This window comes from Lemur catta, chromosome 18 (genome assembly GCF_020740605.2).
Source record: "Lemur catta isolate mLemCat1 chromosome 18, mLemCat1.pri, whole genome shotgun sequence".
Lineage (NCBI taxonomy): Eukaryota > Metazoa > Chordata > Mammalia > Primates > Lemuridae > Lemur > Lemur catta.
This window is the reverse complement of record NC_059145.1, coordinates 5,895,874-5,908,710: the sequence shown is the minus strand read 5'-3', so window position 1 is coordinate 5,908,710 and position 12,837 is coordinate 5,895,874. Positions and strand designations below refer to the sequence as shown.

The following is a 12,837-nucleotide window of genomic DNA, read 5'->3' as shown; positions in this document are numbered from 1 at the left end:
CCTAACAACAGTATCAAAATATGTGAAACAAAAACTAGAATTAGAATTGTAAGAGAAATAGACAAGTTCACTTTTATAGTTGGAAACTTCAACACCCCTGTATTAATAATTGACACATCTAGCAGGCAAAAATATCAGTAGGATGTAGCTGAAATGAATAGCGCCGTCAATACACTGAATCTAATTGACTTTTTTTTTTTTTGAGACAGAGTCATAGCTGACAGCAACCTCAAACTCCTGGGCTCAGTGGATCCTCCCAAAATGTTGGGATTACAAGCGTAGGCCACTGCACCAGCCCTAACTGACATTTATAGAATACTTCATTCAACAACAACAGATGTACGTTCTTCTCAAGCTCATATGAACATTCACCAAGATAGACTACATCCTTGGTCATAAAACATAACCTAACAAATTTAAAAGAATGCAAACCATATGAAGTATGCTCTCAGATGACATTAAACTAGAAATCAAAAACAGAAAGATAGTTAGGAAACCTCTAAATAATTGGAGATTAAAAGGAAATACTTCTATTTTTTTTTTAGGGATGGGGTCTTACTGTGTTGCCCAGGCTGGTCTTGACCTCCTGGGCTCCAGTGATCCTCCCATCTCAACTTCACAAGTAGCTAGGACTAGAGGCATGGGCCACTGCACCTGGTTATTAGACAGAACTCTTCTAAATACCACATAGGTCAAAGAAGAAGTCTGAAATACATTTTAAAATATTTTGAACTAAATGAAAACAAAAATACAATGTATCAAAATTTATGGAATGCAAACTAGAGAATGAATATCAATGTAAGCCTAAAGCAAGCAAAAGATTAGAGTAGAAACCAATAAAACTGAAAACAGGAAACCAATAGAAAATCAATAAAATCAAAATCTGATGCTTTGAAAAAATTCAATAAAACTGATAACCCTCTAGCTAGGCAAATTAAGAAAAAAAAGAGAAGACACAAATTACTAATATCAGAAATGAGAGATGAGAGAGAGGTCATCACTATTGACCCCAAGGACGTTAAAGAGATAACAAAAGACTATTACGGACCAATTCTGTGCCCACAAATTTGATAACTTCGGTGAAACAGACCAATTTCTTGAAAGATACAACCAACCAAAACTCACACAGGGAAACAGATTATCTGAATAGGCCTGTATCTGTTATGGAAACTGAATCAACAAACAACATTCCAAAACAGAAAGCACCAGGCCTAGAAGATTTCACTGATAAATCTTAGTAAACACTTAAGGAAGAAATGACATCCATTCTCTACAATCTTTTCCAGAAAACAGAAGTGGAGGGAATACTTCCTGACTTATTCCATGAAGTTAGAATTTTTGTTATACCAAAACCAGATAAAGAGCTGAGCACGATGGCTATAATTCCAGCACTTTGGGAGGCCAAGGCAGGAGGATCACTTGAGCCCAGGAGTTTGAGGTTGCAGTGAGCTGTGATGATGCCACTGCACTCTAGCCCACGTGACAGAGTGAGACTCTGTCTCAAAATAAATAAATAAATAAATAAATGTAGGGATATTCCATGTTCTTGGATTGGAAGGCTCAATATTGTTAAAATTTCAATTCTTCCCAACTTAATCTATAGAGTCGATGCAATCCCAGTGAAAATCTCAGCAAACCATTCTGTAGATATCAACAAACTGATTCTAAAGTTTATAAGACCTAGAATAGCCAACATAAGACTGAAGAATAAAGTTAGAGGACTGATGCCACTTGACCTCTGGACTTACTACAAACTGTAGTAAACAAGACAGCCTGGTATTGGCAAAAGAGTAGACACATATGTCAATGGAACAGAATAGATAGTCCAGAAACAGACCCACAGAAATATAGTCAAGTAATGTTTTTCAAAGGAGTGAAGACAATTCAAAGGAGAAATGACAGTGTTTTTAACAAATAGTACTGAAACAATTGGATGTGTATATGCAAAAAAAATAATAATCTAGAAATAGACTTTTCACCTTTCCTAAAAATTAACTCAAAATGATCATAGACCTAAATATAAAAGGCAAAACTATACAACTTGTAGAAGAAAACAGGAGAAAATCTAGGTGACCTTGGGTTTGAGACAGAGTCTCACTCTGTCACCCTGGCTAGAGTGCCGTGGCGTCAGCCTAGCTCACAGCAACTCAAACTCCCGGGCTCAAGCGATACTCCTGCCTCAGCCTCCCTAGTAGCTGGGACTACAGGCATATGCCACCATGCCCGGCTAATTTTTTCTATATATATGTTGTTTTTTTTTTAGTTGTCCAGATAATTTCTTTCTATTTTTTTAGTAGAGACTCTTGCTCAGGCTGGTCTCGAACTCCTGAGCTTGAGCGATCCTCTCGCCTCAGCCTCCCAGAGTGCTAGGATTACAGGATTACAGGTGTGAGCCACTGTGCCCGGCCAGGTGATGAGTTTTTTATATAACATCAAAAGCACAATGCATTAAAGAAAAAAATGATATTAGACTTTATTAAAACTCAAAACTTCTGCTCTGTGAAAGTAACTGTTAAGGGAATGCAAAGATAAGCCATAGACTGGGAAAAAAATACTTCCAAAATACATACCTACACGCATACGGCAAAGGCCCTGCATCCAAAATGTACAACGAATCTGAAAGTTCAACAGTAAGAAAATAGCCCAAATAAAAAAATAGGCAAAGGATCTGAATGGATGCTTCGCCAATGAAATATACAGATGAAAAATAAGCATACGAAAAGATTCTCAATATCACTTGTCACTAGGAAATGACAAATTAAAACAATAGGTGGGACATCACTGCATATCTGTTAGAGTGGCTAAAATTCAAAAAAACTGATAATACCAGATGCTGATGAGGATGAGGATCAACAGGAACCTTTCTCACCAACTGCACTGAGAATGGGCAATGGTACAACCCATTTGGAGTTTGGGAGTTTCCTACAAAGCTAAATATAGCCTTGCCATATGATTTGGCAGTCTCACTCCTAGATATTTACACAACTGATGTGAAAACTTACATCTATACAAAAACCTGTATGTGAATGTTATAACATCTTTATTCATAACCACCAGAAACTAGAAGTAACCAAAACCACCTTCAAAGTGAATGGATAAACAAACTGTGGTACATCCATACAATGGAATATTATTCAGTGTTAAAAAGAAATGAGTTACCAAGCAACAAAAAGACATGGAAGAACCTTACATACATATTTCTAAGTGAAAGAAGCCAGTCTGAAAAACTATATGATTTCAATTATATATGACATGCTGGAAAAGGCAAAACTGCAGAGACAGTAAAAATATGGTGGTTTGCAGAGGTCTTGGGCCAGGAGGAAGACTGACTAGGTGGAGCACAGGCAGTAACTGAGGGTGGGAAACTATTCCGTCTGATACTGTAATGGTGGATACATGGCATTATGCATTTGTCAAAACCCATAGAGCTTTTAACACGAAGAGTGCTTAAATTTTTAAAATTAGTGTATGCAAATTAAAAAAAAACATTTAGGAAGTGAGAGGATCACAGGAAGGAATGTGGACTGTGCTAAGATAATCTAACAGTGTTACAAATGCATGGACAACCTCTCTGAAGGGCGGCAGGTGCTGACCTAAGCAGCACTGGGAACGAGTGGAGCCTGCAGGACGAAGGCAAAGGAGCTGCACGTAAGCGCTGTTCTCCAGTTGACACGAGTCTCCTGTGGGGCTCCCTGGGTCTGGGGTAACAATTCTGAATGCCAGAACTGAGCAACTAAGTGACGGGATGGCAGATGGTGGGAGCCAGGTCTCTCACTGTTGGAGTGGGAGTTTGTGGACATGCAAGGGGAAACGGCTGGAATGGTCCGTGTGGTGATGGATTAGATTTGGATACACCAGCAGGAACTCATGTCAAGCTTAACAAGACAGGGATGGTTTCACATAGAAATATTCACAGGTATGCATGTATGCACAGGTTAGTATATTTCCTTGTTCTGTCAGCTAAGAGGACCTGGGAGCAATGACACCCCAGTAGCAACAAGCACGACTAGTGCCCAGATCTTGGTTTCTAATACCATTCTCCAGTTAAAAAACAAAAACAGGGCTCCTTGGAAAAATGGCTGATTCTAGGTCTGGGGTAGGAAATGTACAAGATGAGCCTGGAACATCTCGTAGTTCCAGAAAGTAAAGAAATGTTTAAAAAAAAAAAATTACTGGGTGTGTGTCTAAGGAACACAGGAGACAACTGAAAGGACTCCCAATGGCCAAAGCTGGGACAATTTGAGCAACAAAATAGTCTTGGATTATAAACCAACATATAAAATAAATATCCATGCATCCATGCTAATAAATAAATGATTAAATAAAGAAATAAATGGGGGAGAAGAGACAAACGTCTTATGTAGAATTATCCCAAATAATTTATGCAAATACTCTGCCCTCAAGGAAGTGGAGCGTAAGTCCCTGCTCCTTAAGTGTGGGCTGTTACAGTGACTTCCTTCCAAAGAGCATGGTGCGGAAGGAGGGGACTTTACAGTGGAGAAACCTGAGGACAACTACCTCAGCCAGGTGACTGAGGTCAGTGTCAACCGTGACAGGTCATGTTGATGGTATGTACCCTTGATGTGTCGTGATGAAAATGCCACTTTCTTTCTGCCTCCCCCAAATCCATAACCCCCATCTAATCATGGGGGAAACAGCAGATTCCACTGGAGGGCGTCCTGCAGAACACCTGGCCTGTACTCGTCAGAACTGTCAAGGTCATCAAAAACAGGGAAAGCCTGAGAAATGTCACAGCCAAGAGTAGCCTAAGGAGACGTGATGACTCAGTGTAACGTGGCAGCATCGATGAGATCTTGAAACAGACAGAGGACATTAGGCAAAAACAAGGAACTCTGAATAAAGCATGGACTTTAGTTTGAAATAATGTATCACTATTGAGGGTTCATTAACACTGATTAATGTGCCATACTCACTGAAGATGTTAATAAAAAGTATGAGTAGATGGGAACTCTGTGCCGTCTTGGCAATTTCTCTGTAAATCTAAAACTATTCTAAAAATATTCTATTCTAAAAATAAAGTCTATTTTTAAAGAGGGAGGGAAACAAAAACTACGAAAAGAGCCAGGAGAAGCAGGCTGTGGGAAGGGAGGCAGGTCTGAGGGAACTCACTTCCACGGAGGCTGGGACAGGGGTGGTCTGGAAGGCACGTGCCTCCCTGCCACTGCTGTTTCTGCCTCCTGGGGGCCCTGCCAGCCCCAGCTCCAGCCCACGCTCAAACAGAAAGAACTTAGGCTATGGCAGGGGACACTTGGCAATGCCAGCTGTCACAACTGAGATGTGTTACCAGCGCCAGTAGGTGGAGGCCAGCGATGCCGTCAAGCACCCCACAGGACAGGCCCCAACAGAGAGCCACCTGGCTCAAAATGCCAGTGGTGCGACTGTGGAGACCCTGAGTTGCGGGAGGGCCACTGAGGAAACTGGGGTTCAGTAGGAGCTCCCTCAGGCAAAGCAGAGGTGGGCAGAGTGGGGAGCCCTTTCTTGGCAGATGCCTGGGGACACTGGGCCGCCTCAGGCCTCAGGGCAGGTGCTTCTGTGGCGGAGGCAGGGTGGCCGAGGCCAGGACGGTCCATCTAATGGGATTACTCGTGTGCTGGAGGTTTGGCTCCAGAATCACAGGGCTAAACACAGAGGGTTCTAGAAAGAAGCTGGAGGAGGAGAGCCCAGAAGCGTCAGACAAGACACAAAGCAAAGAGTACCAGGGGCCACCATGAAGGGCTGCCATGTGGGCACTGACAGGTCACCCAAGGGCTGGTGACAGGCCTACACCACTTTGGGAAGAAACCTTGTTATTTCGGGTCTGGAACAGGGCCAGTAGTAACCCTCCCTGGGGTTAAGGAATCTTCAGAAAGAGAAGCCAGGCGGGTTTGGGATGGCAGAACCCCCCAACCCACATACCAGGTAGAGACAAAACGGTGAGTACTTTGCTAAGCTTGTTGCTTCGACTAGAGAGCCCGCTGCTGGCCGGAGGGTCTCATGGATGCCATTTCGTGTGGCCCTGTCAACCCAACAGCCACGGCCGAGAGAGCAGCCCTTCCACCCACCCCATGTGGGACGGAGGCCCGGCCACGGCTAGCCTGGTTCTTCTGGGGCTCTGCTCTCTCCTGTGCGTGCTAGGCACACTTGCCAGTAGTCCAGCCTACATTCCTGTGTGCAGTGGGGCTTGGTGGCAGAAGAGGAAAGGAATTCTGTGGGACAATGACACCGTGGCCAGCCCTGACATCGAGTAAAGCAATTGTATTGGAGTCCTCCAGAGAAACAGATCCAACAGAACAGAGATGGGTGGATTGGGGTGGGAAGACTGATTTATTATAAGGAACTGGCTCACGTGACTAACAAGGGCAGCCAGTGCCAAGACGAGAAGGGTGAGTCGCGAGCGGAGACCCAGGAGAGCTGGTGGTTTGGCCCTGGTCCGCAACTGAGGCCTGAACCCAGAGGAGCCCACGGCGCAGTCCCTGCCTGAAGGCTGGCGAGCTGGAGACCCAGAAAGAGCCGATGTTTTGGTCTAAGTCCAGAGGCGGGAAAAACCCTTTTAGCTCTATTCACACCTTTAATTGATTGGATGAGGCCCACTCACATTATAATGGGCAATCTGCTTTTTTCAGTCTACTGATTTATATGTTCATCTCATCCAAAAACACCACCATGGAAATGTCTGGGCAGCCCATGGCTCAACCAAGTTGACGCATGAAATTAAGCATCACTCCAGGCAATAGACTGTTTGGGAATCCTGAGCTCCAGGCCCTGCCATGGGGCAGAGGCGCCAGCAAGGGAAGGGTCCTTGGCTGCCCGCCTCCATGGCCCTTACCCTCTTGGTTGCTGGTCTCTCTTCTGTGAGTAGACGCAGAAGAACTACAGAAACTCTCTGCAGTTATGACTGTGGGGGCTGTGAGCCTGCCCCTTGCCCGATTCTGACTGCCAAGGTCCCTGGCTGCAGAGGGCCCAGCCGCTGCACTTTGACACCCACTCCGCACTCTGCCGAGACCTGCCTGGTCTCAGACTCGGATGAGACTCTGCTAGCAAGGGTGGTCAAGCTGTCACCAGTCATCTCTCTTCCTCTTGCGCAGAAAGTTTGACTGTTCTCTCCACCTCTCTGGCTCCCTCCCCATGTCTGGCGTTTCCCCGGATAAAATCCTCATGCGGTTAATCATGTGGTCAATCATGTCTTGGTGTTTGCTTCTCTGAGGACTTGGACGAACACACTGACTTTTCCTCCTGCAAAGAGACACCATAACATAGAAAGCGCACATGTTTCTGAGTCAGATGGGCCTGGATTGCAATTCAAATTTCCCCACTTGTTGGCTGTATCATCTTATTCAAGTCACAACCTCTCTGAACTTCACTTTGGCCAGAATTTTTGGAGGATTAAATAACATATTGAAAGATAAGTAATGTGAAATCCAAAGAAATCTGTAGTTTAGTTAATAGTATTATACCACTGTCAATGTCTTAGTTTTGGCAAATGCACCATGGTTATGTAAGATGTTAACCTTAGCGGAAGCTAGGTGAAGGGTATATAGGAACTTTCTATCATAACTGCAATTTTCTTATGAAAATAAAGCACTCCCAAGGAAAAATTTTTTAAAGATAAGTTTCATATGATCAATATCTTAATTGCTCCATAAATGACAGCATTCTACCCTTGCCTTTGGGCTGACAGAATTCAGGCCCCTCACCCACACACAAGGCTTAGCTGTGGGCTTCCCGGGCTGTGATACCGGATTAGAAGGAGACCGTCTCATCGAAGGGCAAAGGTAACTGTTGCCATCTGGCAGCTCAGCACTGGGTGTTTCCTTCACATAGGAAGGGAAGAAGATGACTTTCCCCCTTCACAACCACCCACTGTGTCCCCTCCTTCCTAGAGGCTAACTGACTGCCCATCCCAAAGAGTACACACACTCCCCACCAGTCCCATTGCTCTCACAACTATTATCGTTAACTAGAATCTTCTTTCTCTCCCCTGCCGCATCCCACTGGGCGCAGGACCTGGGGACTGGTTTACTGCTACATCCCAGCCAGTGCCCAGACCAGTGCCTGCTGCCTGCGAGACACGCAGTTGTCATGGAACTGCATTGAGGTCACCCTGGCAGCAGGTTCCAGCAGTGGCTTTGCTGTTGGCACTCAGGCATCCCCTGCCCCAAAGCTGCTGCTCTTCTTTCTGTCCTGCCCCGAGGACCAGGCACCACCCTCCCCCACACACCTGGGCTCCCCTTCCTGTTCACCTGCCTGTCTGCCAGCAGCCACCACGCCACCTCCAGCCTTCACTCCGCCTCCAGTAAGCTCATGTGCACCGTGTCCTTTGTGAGAAGAGCCGCCACAGTGCCCCGAAGGGCAGCACGTGCTCTGGGCAGCTGGGTCTCCCTCTCCCTGGTCAGAGCAGTGCCACTCAGAGAAGGTGCTCCCCAGATGGCAGTTCCCACTCCTGCGGGGACTCGCTGGAGCAGAGCAGAGACCTGTTCGCAGGCTGGGCAGCAGGTGTTTCCCCGAAAGCCCCTTGGCCAGGAGGAGGCCCGAGCTGCTCAGGGGTGCTCAGTTCCTGTGGGCTGGAGGTCAAGGGGACGTATAAAAATTCTGAATGTTAAAAGGCTGTGAAGCCCGAGTGCTTTTGCGGCTAACCTCCTGAAGTGACTCGTCCTCCCTCCCGGCTGTGACCCACCCTATATCCTCGTGACGGGGCTTTGGAGCTCAGTGCAGTCCTGGGGGCATAACCCAGGAGGAGGGGCTGTTCTGCTGCCTGGAAATTGAAATGAGAAAGAGGTGTGGGAACAGTGTTGTTGTCCCCAAGGAGTATTTTCGTTTCTCCCTCACCATGGGCAAAACCAGAAGGCAGCGTCAGAGAATGTACCTTTGCCCTCCCAGAGCTGCTCTTTCTGTGTAGTGGCCCAGAATCCCACCCGGAACGGGAAACGCAGACCCTGCTAACACGCCGTCACGTCCTCCTCTCCTGCTGCTGCAGAAGACAGACCCACACATAACTAAATCATCTTGCTTTTCATAGACACGAGGAAGGCAGCGGTAGAGGAGGCAGGAACTAAAGGACCAGTGAGACTTATCTGGGAGGGAGAGGTCCTCCGGGCTGGGGCAGCCTGGGCCTTGGATCTGGAACTTTCCATGCAGCCAGACCAGGTGTGAATCCCACCATCACTATTAATTCACTGTGCAGCCTGAGGCAAGTCACTACACCTCCCCGAGCCTCGGTTTCCACATCTCTTAATACCTGTCCACCTCGCACAGCTGCTGAGAAGGAATGAAATCCTGTGTTTGGCATGGTGTACGGATCGCACGCCGGAGTACCCAGTGAATGCAGCTTTTATTACCACTGCAAGGCTCCAAAGCGAAAAGTGAGGGTCGCATTACCTTATGGTGTCAACGGTTCTAACCTGAAGATCCACCACAGCTTGCTGAGGATGTGGCGGGCCTCGCGGACCCGCCTGGTGGACCTGCCTCTCGGACCTGCCTCGCAGACCCGCCTGGCAGAGAGGTGCAGGCCATTTCCCCGACAGGTGAGAGACTTGGCCTAAGACCTTGAATTCACTGACTTGTAAAGCTAATTGCTGTTAGCTAGATTGTGCAAACAAAACAAAGCAAACCTACAACCCCAGAGAAAGAAGTGGGTATTTTCTGGGCTCTACGAGAGCCCCAGAGAACTGGGGCTGTGTTCTAACACCTAAGTGTTTCAGGATCTGTTTCTTCATACGTAGGCCCTGTAGGGGAGTCTAGTCCTCCTGTAGAGGGAGGTGGCTCTCTGCTGGCAAAGGCAAGTTGCCGGCAAGCTGTAAAGATTTAAATTACATAAGACAGTAAGAAAATGAGTTATGTCCTAGGAGAACAAATTCAGGTATGATCTGGGATTGCAATCCTGGCTGTGCACCTGAATCTACTAGAGGATGCTATAAAAACAGTGATTTCCTGTGCTCATCCTCAACCAGATAAATTAGTCTGGGATGGGGCACAAGCATCTTTATTTTTAAAAGTCAAGAACCACTGCTCTGGGAGGGTCAGTGTGCTGTGCCCACTGCCCATCTCCTCCCATCAGGGCCTGAGCCCGGAGGGCCTCATTGGTCTATGCAGAGTCACAGTCACACAAAGCGGTCATGTAGGTAAAACACCAGACTGGATCCCAGAGAGATCATCACTGGAGTGCCTGGAAGGACAGTCCTGGACCCAGAATGTAGAGCTGCATTTCTCCACCCCGGCTGCCCACAGGAATCGCCTGCGCAGCTGCCTCTATCGGTCCTGATTGAGCTGGCCTGGAATAGTGCCTGGGCCACTGGGATTTAAAAGATGCACAGGTAATTCCAAGGCCCACCATAGTTGAGAACTCTGGTTCTAGGCAAAGAGCTGTGCTTCCCTGGCCAGGAACCGGTTTACAAAGGACGGCAGTAGGTGGAATGGGGAAAGAAGAGGCTTTCTCCTTTACTGGAACAGTGTGCATTTCAGCAGATGCGTGAGTAGCCTGCGAGTGACCGTGCTCAGTAAGAGCTTGGAGCACCACGATTCCACAGGCAAAAAGCCTAAACAGCAGCAGGAAGGCCAGTGGTGTGTGGAGGGCCCTGCCACCACTTGGTTGCTCTTGCGCCTACTGTGTGTCCCGGACGGGGCCTGGGGCAGGGGACTCCAGGGAGAAGGGAGCAGGTGGAAGGGGTGTTGGGGCAGGCTCTGCTGCACTGGCTGCCACCCAGGATCTCAGAAGATGCAGGCCTGGGCTCCCCTTGCCCTTGACACTTTAGGGTCCCTTGAGGGGATGGGATTGCTACACCTGTCACCACATCTTGGGGTTCCTTGGGAGTTGGCAGGGTAAAGGAAGGAGGGGTGGTTGGGCTGGACTTTGAAAGCTGAGTTGTTTGGTAGAGGTCATCAGGGTGTTGCTTTAAATCTGGGAATATCACTTGGCAGCGGGTGAAGCTGGGATTCCAGGGAATTCTTTTCCGGCGCTCCAGTATCTGTTCCTGTGTCTGTTTCAGAGTCTACCGCAGCTGATGATGTTTATTAGAGAAGAAATTCAAGGCAGGAATTGGTGGATTAGGCTTGGACAAAACTCCACAGAAACTCAGGGAACGATGAATGGTCAGGTACGGTGGGTGCCCCTAAGAGCTAAATATCGGTTTGGGCTGAGGAGGCCACAGGAACATGTGGATTCATTTCCAGTCACTCTTCTGCTGCGACAAGTGAAGAGAATGGGCAGCAATCGCGCCACTTACGCGAGTAAAGAAGGTAGACGGAAAGGGGTTTCCCGAAGGGCAGGAGGCAACCCCCACATTGCAGACATTCGTCCATTAGGCGCTGCTTGGCTGACGCAGAGAGCGGGAACGCACGGAATAAACCCGAGCCCTGCAGCCAGGCTTCTCTCCCAACTGAAATATTAAAAAAAAACCATCAAAGTACATTCAAAATTTTCAACATAGTGTTACAGTTTTGTCAGTTTTTTTATACTACCCCTTGCTCTCTAATTTTATTTTTTTTTAACATGTTTTTTCCTGTCTTTAAAAAATAATTGATTGGCTTTGGCGCCGGTCCCCCCTCCCCCAGCGCTCGGGCTCCACCCCGCTGGCCCCGGGCTGGGTCTCTCCCTGCAGCGCCTCGTGACTGTCAGCTGTTACAAGATCCGGGGTCGCCTCGCCTACGGCCTGTGCCTGGAGGTGGGGGACGGTGGCCAGCAGGACAGGGCAAGAGTGACGACCCGCCCACCCGAGGCAACGCTTCCGCTGAAGGCCCGAGGGCGAAGGTAGGAAAGCGCGGCGATCTCTGGAGTCGACATCGTGGCGACCCATCACTTGCAGGAAACCAGCTTCGCAGCAGAAGCCTGCAAGAAGTGCATCAAGGATTACATGAAGTCAATCAAAGGCAAACTTGAAGACCAGAGACCGGAAAGAGTAAAACCTTTTATGACAGGGACTGCAGAACGAATCAAACACATGCTTGCTAATTTCAAACACTACCGGTTCTTTATCGGTGAAAACATGGATCCAGATGGCACGGTGGCTCTACTGGGCCACGGTCAGGACGGGCCACCCCACAATGAGTTTCTTTAAGGATGACTTAGAAATGGAAAGATGTTAACAAATTTGGCAATCACTTTGGATCTATCACCTGTCATCGCAACTGGAGGCTGCTTGTCACCCGCACAGCACCAGGACTTAAGACAAATGGGACTGATGTCATCCTGAGCTCTTCATTTATTTTGATCATGATTTATTTGGACCGTAGGCATCGTTTTTAAGGAAAATACATGTCATGTAGGTTGTCTAAAAATAAAATGCATTTAAGCTAACTTTATAAAAATAATTGATTTTTTGTATATTTCCTTAATATTCAGTAATCTTGCTAAACTTTCTACTTGTAGTTATATTTTGGTAGGTTGCTTTGGGTTTTCTGCATACACAAATATGTAATCTGCAAATAATGACAATTTGTTTCCTTTTTTCCCCTCAATTTACCGCACTGGCTAGCACCTCTGGTCCAGCACCAAGGGGACTTCAGCAAATGCAGGCGTCCTTGCTTTTCCCTACGCTCAAAAGCAAAGTTTTCAACATTTTACCATTAAGTGTGATATTTTGTATGTACCCTTTGTAAAGTTAATAAAAAAATTTCCTTCAATTTTTTTTTTGCTACTAGTTTTTTTCTTTAATTATCAAAAAATTTAGGATTTTAACAAATACTTTATCTACATCATTGAGATGAACCAATGCCTTTGTCCTTTAATCCATTCATGTGGTGGATTGCAGTCATTATGGAATATTAAACTTGCATTCCAGAAAAAAACAATTGGTCATGATGAATTGTTTTTATACATTGCTGATTTTTGTTTCCTAATATTTT

The 12,837-nt window shown here is 46.7% G+C and overlaps 1 pseudogene; it reads left to right on the top strand.

Moving 5' to 3' along the window:
- Nucleotides 1–11,078: 11,078 nt before the first annotated feature.
- Nucleotides 11,079–12,110, top strand: LOC123623624 (annotated as a pseudogene).
- Nucleotides 12,111–12,837: the final 727 nt, after the last annotated feature.